This window comes from Mustela nivalis (assembly GCF_964662115.1).
Source record: "Mustela nivalis genome assembly, chromosome: 14".
Lineage (NCBI taxonomy): Eukaryota > Metazoa > Chordata > Mammalia > Carnivora > Mustelidae > Mustela > Mustela nivalis.
In genome coordinates, this window is record NC_139033.1 from 64,855,920 (window position 1) to 64,876,054 (window position 20,135).

Sequence of the window (20,135 nt, forward strand, 5' to 3'; positions counted from 1 at the left end):
TGGGGCAGGTTGTGGCTCCCAGACATGGCCAGGAGAAGAAGAGAAGGAGGAGGAGGAGGAATGGAGGAGGGCGGAATGAGAAGGTGGAGGAGGAAGAGGACAAAGAGAAAAAGAAGCAGGGGGAAGGAGGGACAAGAAGATCGAGAACGGACTGAGCATTTGATCCATATCACGCTCTTCTCAACCCGCTTAATTTCGTTTTCTTTCTCAACAATCCTACAAAGTAGGTCCTTGAGTACCTTAAGGACGGGTCTCCCTTCTGTCACTCCTGCCTGTCCCTTCTTGAAGCCATTCTGGGCATCAAATATCGTTTTCCACTCCGTAGACTAAAACACAACCTTGGCAGTGGGCCATCCAAGGTTCTACGGGAACGGTTCCCCATGGGTGAGGGCACCATGTAGCACCAGCCAAACCCAGATTCTTTTGAGAATAAAAGCAAGAGCTGTTTGCAATAATGCTGGGAACACAGATGAAAACCCAGCCTGCCGTGGGTAATGCAGACGCACGAGCCCCCTCCATGTCCAGCCTGTGCTGTCCACCTTGCTGAGCCACTGTGTCCTACCATGCTATGTCGCCTATAAGGCAGACTGACCAGACCCTACCTTCCTCACTCCAATCTCGAAAACTCCTTCTTCAGCCCCTCTTCAGAAACAACAGCTTCTGTGAAGTTCATGTCGAGTTCTTCAAAGCCAGCTTGCAGAGTGGTGAGAGGCCAGATGATGACTGACCTATGATGACTCCAGGGGTTCAGATCCCAGCTCCACCACTGACATGCTGCACGTGCTTGGGGAACTCACTCACGTTCTCTATGTCTTGGCTCCCTTTTTTTTCTAATGTTGAGATAATAGAGCCTTCTTCATGGGGTGGCTTTGAGGACTGAGCGAGTTCACAAGTGCATGGGTTTCGGGGGGATCGTGGGCTGCTCAGTGACGTGGGGCACAGATGTGCCCGTGTTCACCCATGTACGCACGCCTGAGTCCACCCGTAAGGCACACATTTTCTCCTTTGAGGACAAAAAGAAATTGTCAAGTGGAATGTTAAATGTCAGAGGATTCATAGATCCTTTTGTCAATAATAACCCCCAGTTTTTATTATGGTGATTTTGACATCATCTTAATCAATCCAACATGTTAAAATTTCTAAGATCCCTCTAGGACTCAAGTAATTCTAGAAGCTATCCCATATAGGCTTCTTGCCTTTTATAAATAAGCAGAATAGGTTCCCATCCATGTGATGCTATTTCGGAGTTCAGTAACATTTATTTTACCTAAGACCTGCCTTATTAAAGTGCTAATGCTCCTGAGGTAAGTAACTGATCTTTTCTATCTTCAGTTATTTTTACCTTAGTGTGAATGCATTTCCAATCCTGTTTGAGTGAAGGCATGGCAGAAGATACTGGATATTCCTAAGGGGTGGAAGCAGGGACTTGGAAGGGTAAGAAAGAGTGTGGAAAGGCAAGACTTCAGATGACAAAGATGAATTTTGTCCACATCACACTTTCACCTGGAGCAAAACACGCTTGCAGGGCTCATAATGCAAAATACCTTCTGAGTCTTAGCCAAAAGTGGCCAGACAACCCCTCCAGCCCCCCACCAATGCCCTCAAACACTCACACATACACACGTACTTGACTCAATTCAAGTCATCTGCCTCCCTCAAGCCCGGGTTCATGGGGACTTTTGCTATTGTTGTTGTTAGTCTCTGGCTGTCATTTTGAAGCTTTTTCCCCCCACAGATTTTAATTGAATGTTCCAGAGGGGAGGTATTTCCAGCATTTAGTTTTGAACTTTTGCCTCACATTGTGACCAATTAAAATATGACTAACAACAGAACACACTTTCTTTTTCTTCAAGCATCACCCCCAACAGAGACAATGGGACTTGAACACCATATTATTATTTTCCATGCTGTTTGACTTAAATCAGGGAAAAGTTTTGTTTTGTTTTTGGAAAGTTCTTTGAAAACTTTTTGACAATCTCATTTGGTCTTTTCTTCCCCTGTTCCATGTATATATTGGGTGGAACTCTTTATAGTCTGCTTTCTTTACAATTTTCACGTCAAACCTCCTTCTATAATACAGAGCAGTGGTCCCTGCTACGTGACTGAAAGTCAAGCCATGATGGATGGCTTTCAAGATGATACTAATACACAGATAGAGGGTGAAAATCCATCTGAGCCCAGCCTGGCCAGCAGCCCTCCACTTCTGTCCCCCTGTGACCTCTTTTCCCTTTCTCCACGTCTTTGGCACACCCCTCGGGTTCCCAGCCACCTCTCAGGGAAAGGTCTTCTATTGAGCAAAAAAAAGAGAACATATCGTTGATGAAGGGCCCAAGGCTGCTCTCTCCACATCTGAAATGTATCTATAATGGCACTCTTGCTTCCCTCTGACTCTCAACTTCAAGAATTCCTCTTCTTCTTATGCAGCTGATCTCTTTCCTTTCTGCCCACCTTTGGCTCTTGGCTAAAAAAGTATTTTCCCTTCTGTCTTGTGCATTTTTATTCTCCCTCTTCACCATCTCTTAAACTGAAAACATATGCACGATTCCTCCCTCATTCTAACAAACCTCCCCATAAACTCCTCCCCCTACCCCATGACCTTATCTTTCTCTTCCACCACCAGGCTGCTGGACAGAAGAGCCCATGTCCCTCACTATGACCACCTCAACTTCACCAGCCCCCTGATATTCAGATCCCACCATATTAGATTCTATTGGCATTGTGATCCACGGGCTCCGACAAAAGTCAGGAGAGGACCTGGTACTTAGTAAATTGCCCTTGGATTCAGGCCAGGACTTTGGTAATAGGGATAATGTGGTAAATGAAAGCAAAAAGTGAAGCTGAAAACTCAACTGCCCTCCCTCTTTTCCAGATAGAACCAAGGAGGTTACGGAAAGAAAGAAAAAGAAGCTTCCGGCCGTGCCAGAAACCCTTACGAGAAAACAAAGGAATTTCACAGAGTTGAAGAGCAAGCCTCTGAGAAAGATGTTTGCCCCAAAGATGCTTCGAAAGGCAAGGAGGAAGCTTATCTACGAAAAGCTAAGCATTACCACAGGGAATATAGGCAGATATACAGACTGGAGCTTTGAACGGCGACAATGGCAAGAAAAGCTGGCAACTTCTACCTACCTGCAAGAGACCACAGCAGCATTTGTCGTCAGGATCCGAGCTATCAGTGGGGTGAGCCCAAAGGTTCAGAATGTCGGTGTTGTAACTTCTTTGCCTTGACCAGATCCTCATTGGCACCTTTGTTAAGCTCAACAAGGCCTCAGTTGACATGCTAAGGATTGTGGAACCATACGTAGCATGAGGGGGACCCAGACCTGAAGTTGGTGAATGAATTGATCTTCAAGTGTGGTTCTGGCAAAATCAACCATGAAGCAAATTGCCCTGTCAGAGAGCACATTGATTGCCCCATCTCGTCATAAATATGGCACCATCTGCATAGAGGGTCTGATTCACGAGGTCTATTCTGTTGGAAAACGTTTCAAAGAAGCAAACAACTTCTTGGCCCTTCAAAAGATCTCCTCCATGAGGGGGTATGAAGAAAAAGACCACCCATCTTGTAGAAAGTGGAGATGCTGGCAACAGGGAGCACCAGATCAACAGGATTATTACAAGGATGAACTAAGGTACCTACTGTGATTATTTTTTGTAATTTCATCATTTGATAATGACTACTTTCATACTGAAAACAACAACAACAACAACAATTCAAGTGCTCTTTTTGGTCTGTTTCCTGAGCCAAAACTAGTCTGGGAATGAATGCCTAAACCCAGAGACGGCAATACTAGTACCCCTCAGCGGAAAGTGGGGGTGTCCGTGTCCACACCAGTCCTTGACATTGAGCCCGTGGGAGATAGCAAGAGCAGGAGATGGAGACTTGGCTCCCTACAGGGAGCATGATTCCAGCTGGGAGATAATCAGGCAAAAGAGAAGCAACAGGACATCCTCCTGCTTGCTTCTCTGGGCCTCTGAGGCACACGGGATTGTTTATGTGTGTGAAGGAAAAATGGAGGTGTCTACCTTTCTAGAGGTTCCTGACCATTCTTCCCTGTCCTAGCACCTTCCTGCATGTTCTCCAGTCCGGCTACTTTCTTTAGTCAAGAGAGCAAGAGGAGTTTCCTCAACAACATTACTTGCACATTTACCACCGGCAATCGCAGCTCTCTTCTGCTGGATAAAGTTTCTGACAAACTTTTTGAAGTTAATCCTTTCCCCAGGTCTGAAAAGAAGCCTCTTCTTTGTAATCAAGCAGGTAAGAGGATGAGACAATGACTCTTGCTCTCTGCCCCAGTCAGCTCCTGCCCTTCCCCCCATGTGCACATTCTCTAGGAAGGAACCTCGGAGCACTAGAGTTTCCAATTGGGGTCTTGGCCTCTGTGCCAAGTGCCAAGTGATGTCTGGCAGTGCCCATTCTGATGCGTCCTGGCGGGCGAGCTGAGGCCCCCAATTCATCTCACATGAACCGTGAAATAGCCAGCAGATGGCCAGCCATCAGATGTGTGGTCACTACTGACCCTGCCTAGATTTGAACCTGTGACCCCTAAGTAAAGAGTTTTATGTTGCAATAACAATGCCTGAAGGATCTAGGTGCTCTCCAAATCCCTACCTTTTAAATTAGCACTTTGTAGTTAGTCACTGAGGAAGGAGAAGAAACGAAAGAAGGAATGAACTGAACACCTGCCATCCTTAAGGAAAGGAGGAAAACTGGGGGAGGGGAAACTAGCTCTTACAGCCTCGGTGGGGGAAGCTGTTGCTTTTTAAAGCAGGGTGCCATCTGAGAAGTGACTACCTCTTACCATCACTCTGCAGGGCTATTGGAAACACCTGCATTGGCCTTCGCTCTGCTTTGTTGGTTGTCTTCATTTGCTTGCTTAAACAACTGGAGGTGTTTATACCTTTGTAACAAAATCACTTTCTTGAACAGGATCACAATAATGAAAGGAAATTCTCTTCTCCCCAAAACTTTCAGGAGCTTCAGCCCCCTCCTTCATTAATTCAGTCTACCCAGCTCCAAAGTGGAGAATAAATACGATTGTGTCCATTTTGCAGATGGGAATGGTGGGAAGTTCAGAGGCTTAATGCAGTCTTTGTTACCCACATGCTGAGAAATAGTCTTGGCCATTGACAAAACACAGAATGAAAGTGATTCATTCACAGTGTCAGTTCGTTCTTCTGCAAATAAGGATAATAGGAAGTTTGTGGGATGCGTGAATTCATGCATATCCAAGTCCGTGCCCAGTGTGCAGATCTGCCAGGTGGCTGCTCTGCACACCTCAACCAATATTTTGCCACCGGTCATCTAAAACACGACGTGAATGATGCCCCCTAGAGTTGCCCAATCAACAGCCATGCCAACCCCAGTGTGACTCACAATGCTTTCTCTGTAAGCATTAGCCTTCATTGTTAGTTTGGAAGATCTTCTGACTTCAGCAGGGTAGGTGGCCCAGAACAGCCCTCTCTCCAGGCATATGCCACACACAAAAAGAAATGTCAGTTTGAGGACATTGGGAAGTCACCAAGGCTGTGCGAAATCATGCTGTCGACGTTCCAGAGAGGCAGGAAGACCATTGAAAGCTGCCTTCCCCCCTAGAACAGTGGTTCTCGAAGCGCGAGCACGGAGGGAGCTATGGCACAGGGGACCTTGTTAGCGCTACAAATAATCAGGTTCAACCCCAGATCTGCTGAATCTGAAACTTTGAGGTGAGACTCGGAAATCTTCCATAGCAAAGCCTCTCATTGATTCTGGTGGTCTGAGTGCAGCTGAAAGACTGAGAAGCAGGGCAGGAATTTGGGGAGTCTCAAAGGCCTGGGGAGTTAAAACACCATTCTGAAGATAAAGACCAAACTCCTTGCTTAATGTGGCTTTTGAGGTTCTGCGTGATTTGGCCCCTACCTATCTCTCTAACCCCTTCTAAAATATCACTTTATTTCCTCCTCCTTAATCTTCTCTGGACTTTTTTAATTCGCTTGTGCTTGCCATGTTCCTTCCTGTCACAGGGCCTTTGCATGTGCCGGGAATATTCTTTCTTTCTCCCTTCAACTAGTTTATACCAATTCATTCCTCTGATTACAAATTGTTTCCTAAGAGAGCTTTTGTCAATCTTCCCATCAAATCCCCTTATTATCAGTTTTCATGGAAGGTGACCTTCTGTCCCTCTCTTTTGTAGCACTCAAAATAATCTAATTTTATATTTGATTAGTTATTAGTTATTATGAGTCATGTCTATCTTTGCTGACCACTGTGTATTCAGCCCATGTCTATAGCACATATTACACTCAAGAAACAGTCACTGAATAAATTAATAAATAAATAATTCATCAGGAAAAAGGAGTGCTTTTTTTTTTTTTTTTTTTTTAGTAGTGCTGTTTTTATTCCAAAAATGAGAAGACTGGATTTTCTGACACTCAAATAAGAAACATCCCAGAAGAATTCCATATCGGGGGCTCTAAGTCAGCATTCCAACTTACCAACTATAAACTCTTTTTCCTTCCTATATCTGAAACCAGTTGAGAAGCAGACACAAGAGAGAGACTGATGGAGATCAAAATATGAACTTAATTACTAATAAATCTGAATTGGAGAGCTGTGTTCAACTAATGGCCACGATCAAGTTTCCTAATGCATCCCCTTGGATTTGAACTTGTCCTTTCAAACGGCTGGTATCACCTATGCAGGGGCAGATCAAGACCCGTGACGCTTACTGCATTACTGCATGGATTAGCAGAGGTGTTTACATCCAGAGGTCAAGCAGCTCCACCAGTGCCTGGAAAGCCAGGGAGAGGCTGGCTGGAGTAGGCCCGGAACCTTCTTCCGAACTTTCTTACACAGTAACTCACTATGCTCATGGGAAAGAATGAGTAAAGGGGAAAGAGAGCCAGGAATATTGCTTTGGAGGAAGCTTTCTCAAGGAAACGTGAAGACAAGAAAGTGGAGATAAATATCAGTGGGACCTCATTCACAGCTAAAAACTTGGTTATTTTAAAAAGTGAGTGCAAGTACAGGGTTTCCTTGTTAGTGGGATTAATGAACCCCGTTTTCTGTTTCCTTCATCTTTCCTTCCGTAGAAGTCATGTTATTGAATTGATTGTTATGGCTACGAATTCACACTTTAACATTTGTCGTTGAAAGAGTTTATCTTTTTTATAAATGCAATCTACCTAGCTACACAGGCACACAATGTTATCTCCTGAAGATTTCCTTTTTTATGAAATATCACAACATTCTGCTTCCATACTGGTTGAAAGCATTTGATTAAACTCGTGCATTTTAGGGCTCTGGAAGTACGAATATAGTTGAACAAGTTGGGGATGATTTCAGCTGCAAGTAATAGAATAGCCAACGAACAGAGGCTTAAGTATAAAAGACGTGTGATTATCTCACATTCAGGAAGCTGAGTGATAGTTGCCTGTTGATGTAGTGATTCAGCAAAGGCACCAAGTCCCCAGCTTCTTCTTGTCCTTCTGTTTACTATATTCAGTTATGTTGACTTTTCATTCTCTTGTTGTCTCATGGTTGCCAAATGTTCGATACGGGCCTCGTACATCCTAATGATATTTAAAGCAAGAAGAAGTGAAAGGTTTAGTATCCCTGAGCTTTCTTTTCAAACACTGTGCTTTTTATGGGGAAACAAAACACTTCTCAAAGATGTCTCACGTACTTGGCAGTAGAGTGTCACATAGCCACTCCCAGCTGTAGTGGAAGCTGAGCCATGAATGTCCTGATTTGCTTTTATTTAAGATTGAACCCTTACAGCTGGTCACAATACTGTGCTGAATAAAACAGAGATCTCATTGGTAAGGAAGAAGGGAGACATTGGAAGGGCAACTAACACAGCCTACCATAAGTATGTCTGACCCAAACCCATCCCAGAAGATATTCATTCCACTGTAACAAGCATCATCGATCTACTGAGGGCAATAAATAGGGAAAAGGCAGAGTCGGGTCCTGGAGCCATAAGTAATAGCTCATCTAGCATTTGCTCAATCCTCACAAGTTGTGAAAATGTCTCAGGACAATAAGGAAGACAGAGTATCCAGTAGTGGAAGAGAGATTGCTGAGGAAGGCAAGTCTGGCTAGAGGAGTCTACATGGTTGAAGAGGGCCTTTGGCAATAGGGTGACGGGGAGGAGCTAGAGAGGCAGAGTGGAGAACTAGGGGTTCAAGGGGGACACGCCTCATGGGGGGACATGAGTTCTCATTGGGGAATGAAGAGGGAGAGAGGGACACTGGGGACCTGAGGGTGGAAGCCGGACATACTAGAGTCCATTCATTGGGTAGAAAGGAACCACACAGTTTCATGAGCAGAGCAATGATGTGATGAAAGCAGTATTTCAGAAAGATTAATTTGGTGGTAGGGAATGGAATGGATCAGAGGGACCAGAGAAGGAGAGAAAGGTCGGGAAGCTATTGCAATGTCCACAAAGGGATGGGGACCTCAGTGAAAGCATTATTACTGCCAATAAAAATGTAGCACTAAGTATGGGTCTATAAGACATTTTAACCTCATTTCGGGATATCCCTTAATAGAAAAAAATAGACACAATAATGAAAAACATAGACCCTCATAAGTGGTGGTAGCCAAATGTTGAATTGCCACATTCCCCATTTCAATTGCTCATTTGGAAAAAAAAAAAAAAGTTAATTTTGAATAATGAAGGGAACTATCAGGGGGTTCCACCAAAAGTAATTTTTTGAATCTCAAATTATTGCTCTTCCAGTTAGTTACTCATGGCCTGGTTTCACAGAAACGGGCCGCAGGCATTACAGGAAATAAAGTTTTATTATAGCAAGACCTCTCTGATTCTGCCACTCAAAGGGCAACTGTATCCCCCACACAAGAGGAGGCATTTTGCACAGGGAGGTGGGAAGCAGACAAAGACCTCACATGGGTGGCCTGCGTGGATTTGGTGAAGAACCAAAGCTCACTCAGAAGCTGAGAAAGCATAGCCCTTCTGACCAAAGATTCCAAGGGTGGTGAAGGCCCAAGTACGCACAGCAGGATCCCCACTCCGGGAAAGCCGACCGCCTGCCTGGCACTGTTAGCAGGATATTTTGTTATTTGCAGCCAAATGCATTCCCAGTGAGAGAGAGGCTCTCCTCTCCTCATTCCACTGAATTCACACCACAGCTCCTGGGGCCTAGAGCAGAGGACAGCCCCCAGAGCTAGGTTGGGTAAGTACATGAAGGAATCAGTGACAGACATCTTTATTGCCTTCCATTACGGGTAGCTCGAAGTCTGCAGACTCTGGAGCCAGATCACTGTGTTCTGGCTGTCACTCTGCCGCTGGACCCCTCGAGGCCTGAGACTTCTTTTCGCCAGTTTTCCCTTCTGTAAAATTATAATAGCTCATACTTTGTAGATATCTTTCAAGGACTCAATGAGATCATGACTGTAAAGTACTTTGCTCAATGCCTGGGACAGGGTTAGCACCCAATAAATGTTGGCCCTGTAATTTTTACAGATGAGGAAACAGTCATCCAAAAGCCTAGAGAATTGGCCCAAGGTCTTGCAGATAAATGCTGAGCATGCTTCTTTTCACGGACACATCTTTTCTAAGCAGTGTGTCAACAAGTCAGCAAATATTTATGAAGTGACCATGAAGAACAGAGTTCTGAACTAAACATTCAGAATTTATGCTCAAGGATGGGTCTGGTTCCTACTTCCGTGGAATTTACTATCTGACAAGGATGTTTAGTTTTTCATGGTCAGCCCGGCTTCACACGAGGCTGGTCTTAGAGATAAAAGAGAAAAGAAGCCTCCACTGTACTTTCTGAAGGGTCTAAGAAGGTCACCGTAACAACATCCATCAACTGGCATTGAGGGTAAACTCGACACAACAGCTTTGTATTGGCCTGGGTTTTGACTTTCTAGAGGGCGGATTCACCAAATCACCCCCTCTCTCCCCTTCTTCCTTTGCGATTCCTCTGCAGATAAAATAGCTTCCCTGAGACCTTTAACAGATACCTGAAATGTCTCCAGCCAGGGCTAGTCCCCAGAGTGTAGCATTCCTCCTTACCTAGTAATCTTTGAAATTGCAGTTATCGCTGGGAAAGAAAATGGCTGATGTCAGTGACATGTATTTTTAATAAATGCATGTGCATGTGTACATGTATGTATATACATTTCTTTTATGTCAAGCGAATTTCCCTGAGGAGAAGGGGGAAGTTGCCTCTCAGATAGCTAAGACAGCCTGGTCCTTGGGACAAAGGCAGCTCTTGTGGAGTAAAAGTAAGGAGCGATAGGCCACAGGGGTGTTGGATCTCCTGTGGGTGGGGCCTGCTCTCTACTCACCTTCCTTCCTGCAGAACCTGAGTCTCTACCCCTCCCTACAAGCCTTCTGCTTTTCTCAACCTCTGCTGCCACCGTGCTTTGCCCCTTGGAGCCACACACCGCACGGCCATGTGGCTGGGAAAGGATGAGCCTTCATCCTTCCTAGGGTATGAGGTATAGGAAGAGGGATAACCCTCTTCCTTGCAAACTTGAGCAAAAGCACAAGGTGCTTTATTTGAAGAGCTCTAAAATCACTCAGTAGAAATGGTCAGGGTGATCAAAGCATGCCCATGTGGGGACATCATACAAATCTCAGAATTTTATAAGACTCTCACCGGCTCTGGATCCCAAACACAAACCCTTCCTGTTTTCATTTTCTGGACGGTGAGCTCATCAAGCAAACCCTTTCCTCTGATCCCACTTTGCATAAGGCCAATGTGTGTCCCCTCTTCCACAAGGTGCCTCACTGAAGGAGGCAGCCTAAGCCTGGAGTCTGGGCCCTGTGTTGTGGTCTCGGAGGAAACTGGCCTCCTGAGTAGCTGCAGAATGATAACACCTCAGTGCAAGGCCACCATACTTCCTGGAACATGTGTCCCCTCAGAAATTTCCTCAGTGGGTACGTAAGTAGGAAAGGCCAAATACTGGCAGCCTGGTCCAGAGCCACACTCGTAACGCTGACACGTTAATTCACATGTAGTTTTCCATGACTGTCCATGACTTCTTAAAAAAAATACTTCCCCTCCCAAAGGAAATTGTGTTCCTGAGCATTACTCTGTCACGTATTTTTAAAATTCTGTACTGATGGACTTCCTCTAAATGTGGGCTAGCTTGAAGGAAAGATTTGTGCAGGCCAAGAGACCAGCATGATTGGCGATCTGTTCCTCTACGCAAAGACCAGCTCTCCTAGGTGCCCCAGAGTGGCATAAAATGTCTGCCAGGCCCTGTCTAAGTGGATTGTACCAAAGGGCAACCCACCAAACAGCCTGACTGGAGAAAAAGAGGCACAGTGGAGACATAGGAGAAGCACCTGCTCCCACCTTTGGGGAAGCAATCACCTGGTTGGCCGCGGAGAAGAGATACATGCCAGCCCTTCCTGTCAATGGCTATGCCATGGTTGGGAACACGAGCTTCCACTGAGCCTGTCTCCAGGTTGCCAAAAGCCTGCACCTGACAAGCGACTGGGGGTGAGTCGTTCCGAAAGACAGTGAGAATGAAAAGGAGAGTCTGCTTTCGAGAACAAGCCCTGGCCCCAGTTAGTCCTTTGAGGACAAGGACCTGGTAAATGGCTCCTGCCTATGAAAGACAGAAGGAGAGACAAAGTTCTGGCCCCACAGGCTCTTCAGTGGGGTCTAAAGGTCTCCCGCCATTCTGAGTCTGTAATACCTCTGCCAGCATTGGCTCTGTAGGAAAAAATTGCATTTGAGAAAAATGGGCACAATAAAATCGGAATGTGTGCCTTTAAGGAAGAGTCCCCCAGATAAGTATTGCTAAAGTTCCAAATATATAGCCCATAAAACACAGAGGATATTTGTACCATGGCTAAGGTTCAGCACTGATCATCGCTAAATGGTCACCACTAACAAATCAACATATGACATTAGCCAGAAGAGTGATTGGATGTTAAAACAAACTCAGAAGTCCCAGGGAACAGCCACCTCATGAGCAGTTTAAGTTAGAGTGTCACTTATAAGAAGTGGTATATCATTTGGTTAAGTTGCAACCATGTAGCAATTTATAATTCACTCACATTCCACATTAGTCACCTCCTCCTTCCAGCTAATATGGACTATTGCCAGTAAAATACACAATAACAACCATTTATTGAGCATTTTCTGTGTTTTGGCCGTTACACCATGAGCTTTAAAAGCATTCTTAACTCTAATAGTGCATTCTGGAGAACTTGCTATTTACCAGACATTGTTGTAAGCATCTTGTGTGTGTTGACAACTTGCTCCTCACAAAATCCCATGAGGTAAGTACTATCCTTATCACATTGTACAGATGAGAAAGCTGAGGCACACTACCCTAAAAAATTTGCCTGGAGTGATATATCTAATTAAGAGGCTGCCCGAGAATTCAAACCCAAGCAGTCTGTTCATAAGTCATGTTCTCAACTCTTACTTCATAATTGCATCTTCAAACTATCTCTGTGAAATATATACAGCAATTTGTATACTTTCTTTGTAAGAGTAACCAAGGTGAGGTTCAGAATGATTAAGTCATTTCTGTAAATGCATAGTCAGGAAGTGGCAAAGCCTGGACTTGATCTCAGGTCTTTCCAGCACCAAAGGCCAGAGGCCAGAAGAGGATATTATTTCTTGTATCCATTGCACTTCATTGACCGTGAGTATATAATCATTCCTCCTATTCGAATGTCAGGTCAATAAATTTGAATGGTTGTTAGATGCTAAACACTGTGTTTGGTGTCAAATATCAGATGTTCCCTCCCTTCAAAGAATTTACACCTTATTCATGCAAGTAGAGACACTGAAGTAGTCATTTAAGTACATAGAGAGACTCAAAGAATGGCCTCTTCCTCATGCTCTTTGTCACCCGCAAGGACTCTGTGATTGATGGCTGTAGCTATGGGGGTAAAGGACACTGTGTCCTTTCCTCCATCAAAAGTATCTCTGAAAACAAGTCAGTGTTCTTGTGGATGCCGATGACCAAATTCTCTAAGCCATCTCATGTTACTTGAAGCTATTGTCAACGTACTTTTCCAGTGGGCTTGCTTTCTTCTACCCATACTGAGTGGAGGCCCTTCAGTATCTCCCCACTCTGGTCTTCATGGTTATAGCTGCTCTGGGCCCTTGAGTTGTGCTGAGCAGGGCATCACTTCTAGAAGTGACTATGCTCCAGGACCTCAATAATAGTGTTGAAGGACATGAACAAAACATCTAAGGAGACTAATAATGCTGCATTGGTAACCTCCAGAATGGATAACCTTCCTGAGTACACCACTTATTGGACATGTGATCTTTGATGACTCAATTTATGTGTCTCTCAGCTTCTCTTGTATTGTGTGCATAATAATGGGATTTTTCACTAGAGTTTTTGTGAGACTTTTACAAGTTAATCATGTAGAGCACTGAGACTAGTGTCTGGATGGCTCATGGTGAGTAGATGTTAGCTGGTTCTTCTTCTCCTTCTCCTCCTCGTCCTTCCTCCTACTCCCTCTCCCCTTTCCTCCATCTATTCTTCCTCCTCCACTTTGTTGTTGTTGTTATCTAATTCACTGTATGCTAGGAGCTCCCTTTGTCTTAAGAGTTGATAATGCACTAGTAGTACTAAGCCCTTGAAGTGGAGAAAGAACATGCTGGTCCTCTTATTTTATTGTCATCAACCTTTAACACATCTGAGAAGAATTTAATTTAAAAACATTTTTTATGCACTACATGGTCTAAGGAATCTTTGGTATGAATTAGAGTTTAGCCACATTCCATAACACCTTAGTGGTATAAATGGGATCTAAAAGGACTTCTGAGCTGTATTCAGTTTGTGAAAGTATAATCTTTAACAACAACAACAACAACAAAAATACAGAGAAATTCGAGCTTGCCAAAAGGCAAAAGAATAAAATAAATGGCCTGCATTTCATTTAAAATTCTATATTCCCACAAATCTTCTAATATTAGAAAAATTGGGGTTGAGGATGTGTGTTGTTATTTCTGGCCTCGGTGGGTGCAATGATAGATTCTGGAAACGGTCAAGAAAGTTTAAAGTCGCATGACAGCGTCTGTCAGTCTCTGCTCAGGAAGTGTGATCAAGTGCTCAAAATTAGCTTCTCTATAGTTTCGAAGTAGATATTTGCCCTTCATCCTCTTACTAAAGTCTTTGTCTTTGGTCACCCTGTCTTTACTGAAAAGCCTTTGGTTCTTACTGACCTACATTAACCTTAGCTATTACTTCATCCCACCGCGCACTCCCCCAACCATAACTCCAGGCTCTGTTCTAAACCACAAACCCATTGTTTCATGAAAAATGTTCCTCTGTTATTACAACCTGTGGTAAGAGAGAGGCTTTACTATCATCTTGATATGATAGCATCTGATAAAGGTGCCATTATCATGTATCAATACTAGAAAGAGTGTATGCATGATGGCTGTGGCTCTTTTGTTTTCTAAATTAATTGAATGGCATAAAGGACTACGCTATTGGACTCTAAATCAAAAAGAAGTATCTCTAAGAGGTTAGTTACAGCACAGTTTCTGGTAACAGGAAGCCTAAAGAGGAATCAGTGACAAATGTCTAGGAGACCAGAATGAACATCTTTGAATGCAATTCCACAAAGGAGAAAGAAAAAGAGAGGAGGAAAAGGAGAAGGAGAAGAATGTAGTGCTTATCCATAGCTTGGTACCAAATCTCTCCAAGACTGAATGACTTAAAACAATGGGTCCAGGATGCTAGTGATGATGTACTTCCATGGCCCCCAGAGTGAGTGCATCTCCTTAAATTTTGTACCCTATGCACCTGGCTTGCCTCATCGTAGCCCAACAACAACAACAAAAATATGTATAATCTCTCACAGAAACTTGGGAGAAACTCACCTAGATGGAAGGTTTAGCTCAGGGTCTCCCATGAAGCCGCGCTCAGGGTGTTGGCCAGAACTGTGGTCTTCTGAAGGCTTGACTAGGCCTGGAGGAGCTGCTTCCCAGGTGGCTCACTCTTACAGCTGGCAGGTTGGTGATGGTTGCTGTCAGGAGGACTCAGTTCACTCTCTACGGGTCTCTCAACGGTTGCTCAGGTGTCCTTACAACATGGTGGTTGACTTCTCCCAGACCAAGCAAGACACGAGGAAGAAAGGTGGAAGCCACAATGTCTTTTATCATCTATTTTCAGAAATTACACACCTTCATTTCCACCACATTCTGTTGGCCATACGGACCAACCCTGACACAGTGTAAGAGGGGATTACACAAAGAAATGAATGACAGATCACTGGGAACCATTCTGAAGACTAGCTACTACAAAGAAAGAGGAAAAAGAAAGAGAGGGAAATAAAAACACTTAATTGGGAGTTTGATTTTCTGACGGTGAGTTTGGCTTGAACTTGTGGATAAAAATTAAGTCAAAATAGCAAATTGTAGAAGAAAACTAAGACTGGCTGTGTTATTGGATAATCCAACTTTTTAACTCAGTAGCTGGGTGTATGTGTGGGGAGTGCTGATTAGTAGGAAGGCTGAGCATGCAGATTTCCTCCCAGACATGGCCTTTCCATCAAATGCATCCATCTAAAAAGGACACTATTTCATAAAATTCCATCTTTGGCTCATGGGTTGCTGACTGATTTCGGCCATAGAAGGGATATAATAACTTCTGTTAAGAACAGGTCATTCCATTGACCTGGCTTTGTTTACAAGCTGTGGGGCTTCACTTACCTACTCCTGGGTGATCTTTGACTAAATGACATAATTGTTCATCCATGTTCTTTGCCTAAGTTACCACAAATAAGTACCATAAAATTTTCTATTATTCAACCAATTGATGTGATTATCTCTCAAAAGAAGCCCTTTTTGGTTCTTCGATTTGACCTTGACTTTCTTTCAGTGTGGAGGGCACAGGCAGGCAGACTGTCCAACTCTCTTCATTTCATGGGTAACCTCTTACCCTAAAACATGAAACTTCCCAGAAACTGTATCATACGTTCTGCTGAACCAAAATGCCGAAGTTAACACGGTGGGTCTCTCTTTTCATCCAAGAGTGCAGTGATGATTTTAATACAGAGAATGCTGTACCCTGGGGACTTCATCCCTCAAGATTCACCACGGCCTACCTCCTGTCCTCTTCCTCTACTGACTAGTCTCTTGCCATTCTGACGGGATCTGCCCTCACACCTAGCACTGTCCCCCGGCTGACGCTCCCTGAGAGCCCTCCATAGGAATGGAGGAAACGTGTCTGTCTTTAATCCCAAGATTGTCCGTCAGAAGGAAGAGTCCGTGTGCAGATGCCCTGCACTGCTCTTTTGTCCCCGTGTCTTATCGTGGCTCTCCAGCAGAGCCTTTGATTTCCACCCCGCACTGGGGGGTGTCTGGGCTACTTTTTAGCTTGCGTCTCTGTTCGCGAAAATATGTATCCAATTCCGCACACAATGAAAGAATAACAACAACATGAATTACAAATGTTATGATGCATTATGCTTTGATTAAATAAGAAACGCGATCTGCTGAGCCCAAAAGGATAGAACTAGAATCCCGTCAAGAGAAAAGATGAATGAACAGAACTATAGTGACATCTGCTGGTCCCTCCCATAGAGGTGGTGGAAGCATCCCCAGAAAAGGGTGGAGGAAGGAAATAATAATGATGATAATCTCATGCTTAAAATAAATCCTTAAAATGTGCTTTTATGTAAAGATGTATTAAGTTCAAGCGATTTAATTGGTATGTCGTGAATGAGAAAACAAAAGTCTTTGGAGTAGAAGGTGAAGATTATTGACTTTGCGATTGTTCCTAAGAGGAGGGGAAGAGACCACTTATGGCATCACCGCAACACGCAGGGGCCCACACCCCCATCACCACAGACAGAGGCAGCATCTGGAGAAGAGGCTGAGTATGCACAGTGAAACAGTTCTACTCAAAAGTATCTCCGCATCTTCGACTCCCCTTCAGATGCTCCAGGAGAAGCTGAGGTTCTGGGGCATGCAAATCTCCCTCTCCACCCGGGTCGCGCAACGCCTTGCACAGTTTCTCTGTAAAGAAATGTCTGCTGCTGTGATGCTAAGTCCCATTAGAAAAACATTAAGATGTAATCAGGCCCTCCCTGGGGGCCAGGGCTTCGGGGGGACCAATGCTTTGCCACCCTGTTGGCTTCCATTCAGGCAAACCTGCGATTTTCCATGTTCACCGCCCTCGCTGCCAAAAAACGAAGCTAGAGCCTGCTCTGAGGTTCAGCAGCCTGAGCACGGACGGCCCGAAGCTGCCTCACTGGAGCCCAGGCGGTCCCAGGGCCGCCTTCCCTGGAGCATTTCTCCGCCAGTGTCTTTTGTAGAAAGGGCACGGTTTTTGTTGGACCCCCAACGCAGTGTCACAAAGGGAGGCGTCATCTGGACTCTGGATAATGACCATTCTGTTTTCAATGAAACGCCAACCCACATGGATAATTTTTTTCCTAAATGCCTTCAGTGTATGGTGTCCACAACAATGGATTACGAAGCTTTCCTAACGGCATTGCTTACCCCCAAATTAGTAGAGATGGCGTTTTCCAGAAATTATCAAAATTATTTTAAAATGGTCTGCATGTCTCTGAGCTTTGGGGGCCTGTGTGACAAAAGAAGAGCGTTGCATTAGGAACAAAGGAACTTTTCGCTTCTGTCTCGCGCTTGGGCTGTGGGGCTGCTCTGAGTGGGGAGGCATGGCTTCATCTTGCTGTGCTGAAAGCATCCTGAGCCCACATCTGAATAAAGGACAAAGAGACCCCCATCCAGGCAGCATGTGGGGATGTGCACATCTAACAATAACCATATATTGTGTGCAAGTACAGTGTGGACAGTGTGCACTTCTTGGAAGCTAAGCTGCGTTACAGCTATCTGGGTTCCTTTTAATGACTCTGAGGGACAATGCATCACCTACAAGTCTAAAGCACATTCGATAAAACATCTTGGAGTCAGTGCCTGTGGAATTCATTTTCCAGAGACAGCCACACTAGGGGATTTGGTTTCTAAGTTGTTGTTGTTTTTTTCCTCTTTCTTTCTTTCTTTCTTTCTTTCTTTCTTTCTTTCTTTCTTTCTTTCTTTCTTTCTTTTTCTGTGTGTGTGTGTGTGTGTGTGCTTAAACTGCAAAGCTTCTTTCCCCCCTTCTAGAATCTTCTGGGCCTGGTGGAGTCTGCATGATTCATCATTGTTTCGGCAGGTTTTCTACCAGGGAAGATGACTAAACTAATTGATTATTCATTGATTATCATAATAGTCACATTCTATTTGTAGTGATTCTGAAAGCAAGGTATGCCCCGGGTGGTTCTCAATAGCCAGGGACTTGTAGACCCCAAGCCAGGCTGGCGCCTCCCCTAGAGACCCATCTGTCTGGCTCTACCAGTGCCACATCCATTATTCCCACAAATAATGCTAAGGGAGGTAGTACTGGGTGAAACTGAGAATATCTTTCCAAGAGTTTCTTCCATGGACAAGACGTGGAACATTTCTTTTTTTTTTCTTTTTCTTTTTTTTTGAGCAACTCTGTCACATTACCTCTTTGTGAGAAGAGGCGAATTTCTTGTCCAGAATCCTTCTCTCATTTTCCTGTGGCCACAGACTTCAGGCCCTGGGGTCAGTAGGCTGTGGTCATGGCCCAATCGACTGAAACATGACTCAGCTTTTGACTCAAGTCATATTGTTGTATTTATTCATTCAGCCCTGTCTTTGGGTCTCCAAACCCTTTATTGGGTACCTTCTGGGCTTTGGTCCCTCGCTCAGGCCCTGGGGACACAATAGTGCACAAGGGGTGTGTGCCCTTAGGGCTAACAGGCAGAAAGACCATTCCCTGGACTGGAATGACAAGCTGTCGTTAGTGGTGTGACCGCCCAGGAGACAGGGAAAGCTTCCCAGCAGAAGGGACCTTTGAGCTGAATTTGAAAAGGGGAGGAATTAACTGGGTAAAGAAGAAAAAGGATGTTGTAGGCAGAAGAGCATCATAGAGGAATGAAACCACAGCTGAGTTCAAATAAACAGCTGTTCTCAAGTGGCCAGAGGGAAGGGTGTAGGTATGTCTGACAGCCACCAGCAGGGAGTCAGCGAGCAGAGAACCCCCCCATGTGTGAAGCTCGTCAATTCCTCAAAGGCACAGCTTTATAACTTGTTTTATTTTCCGTTTGGTTTTTGTTTGTTTGTTTGTTTGTTTGTTTTTAAAGATTTTATTTACTTATTTGACAGATAGAGATCACAAGCAGGCAGAGAGGCAGGCAGAGAGAGGAGGAAGCAGGCTCCCTGCTGAGCAGAGAGCCCAAAGTGGGCTGGATCCCAGGACCCTGAGATCATAACATGGGTTGAAGGCAGAGGCTTTAACCTACTGAGCTACCCAGGTGCCCCTATTTTTCGTTTGTTGAGCACCTACTGTGTATAGGGGATTGCTCTACATGCTGTACTGGTAGGATTAAGAGAAAAACCATCTCTGTTCTCAATAACAAACACCCACTGAGTGCCCACTGTATACACAACCAGCTGTTAGAGTCTTTCCTTTTGGTGTTCTATCGAATTCTCACCACAAACATGCAAAGTAGGCATGGTCCACTCAGTTTTACAAACGAGGAAACTGGAACCATGGGAGGTAAAAGTGACTTGTCCAAGATCAAACATGTGGTTTGTAGCACAGCTGGAACGAGAACCACAAAGAAGCCACCAGAAGCTTATGAGTCAAAGTTTCCAGAGATACAACACCCCAGAGGAGAGGGGAACCAGAGGAAGGAGGAGGAGGGAATATAAAAATGTGGGAGTAATATCCTCTTGGTCATGCCAACATATCCCCTTGGACCATAAAGGAGCTCTGAGCTTCAGACTTTCCAGAAATCCCATGGGGACATTCTCTAGGCATGAGGGCTTCACAGAGATGGCTCTTTTGCTTCTCCTATTGCCCTTCTCCCCTTCCCCAAGCCTTCTCATCTTTTAAACACCTTCTCCTCTAGCAAAGTAGCCCCCCAACAGGCTTATAAATTCTATTTTTATCTCCACCACCCCACTTCTCAGCCTTCTCTGGACACCAGAAGGTCCAATAACCAGTCCCCGATTCCTGGGTCACGGCCCCCCTTACGCCAAAGAGGTAAGTGGACTCTCCTTAATACAGGAAGTAGAGAAAAGGAATGGATAATCAAGGACTTCTTAAAACAACTCAAAGGGGCAAAGTATACTTAGAAATACAATATTTTATAAAATAGAGA

At 44.5% G+C, this 20,135-nt stretch overlaps 1 pseudogene across 1 annotated transcript; it reads left to right on the plus strand.

Annotated features, from left to right (window-relative positions):
• Positions 1–2,886: 2,886 nt before the first annotated feature.
• On the plus strand, positions 2,887–3,628 carry LOC309847932 (large ribosomal subunit protein uL30 pseudogene; annotated as a pseudogene). The gene has a single exon. The product of its transcript is annotated as a large ribosomal subunit protein uL30 pseudogene (transcript).
• Positions 3,629–20,135: the final 16,507 nt, after the last annotated feature.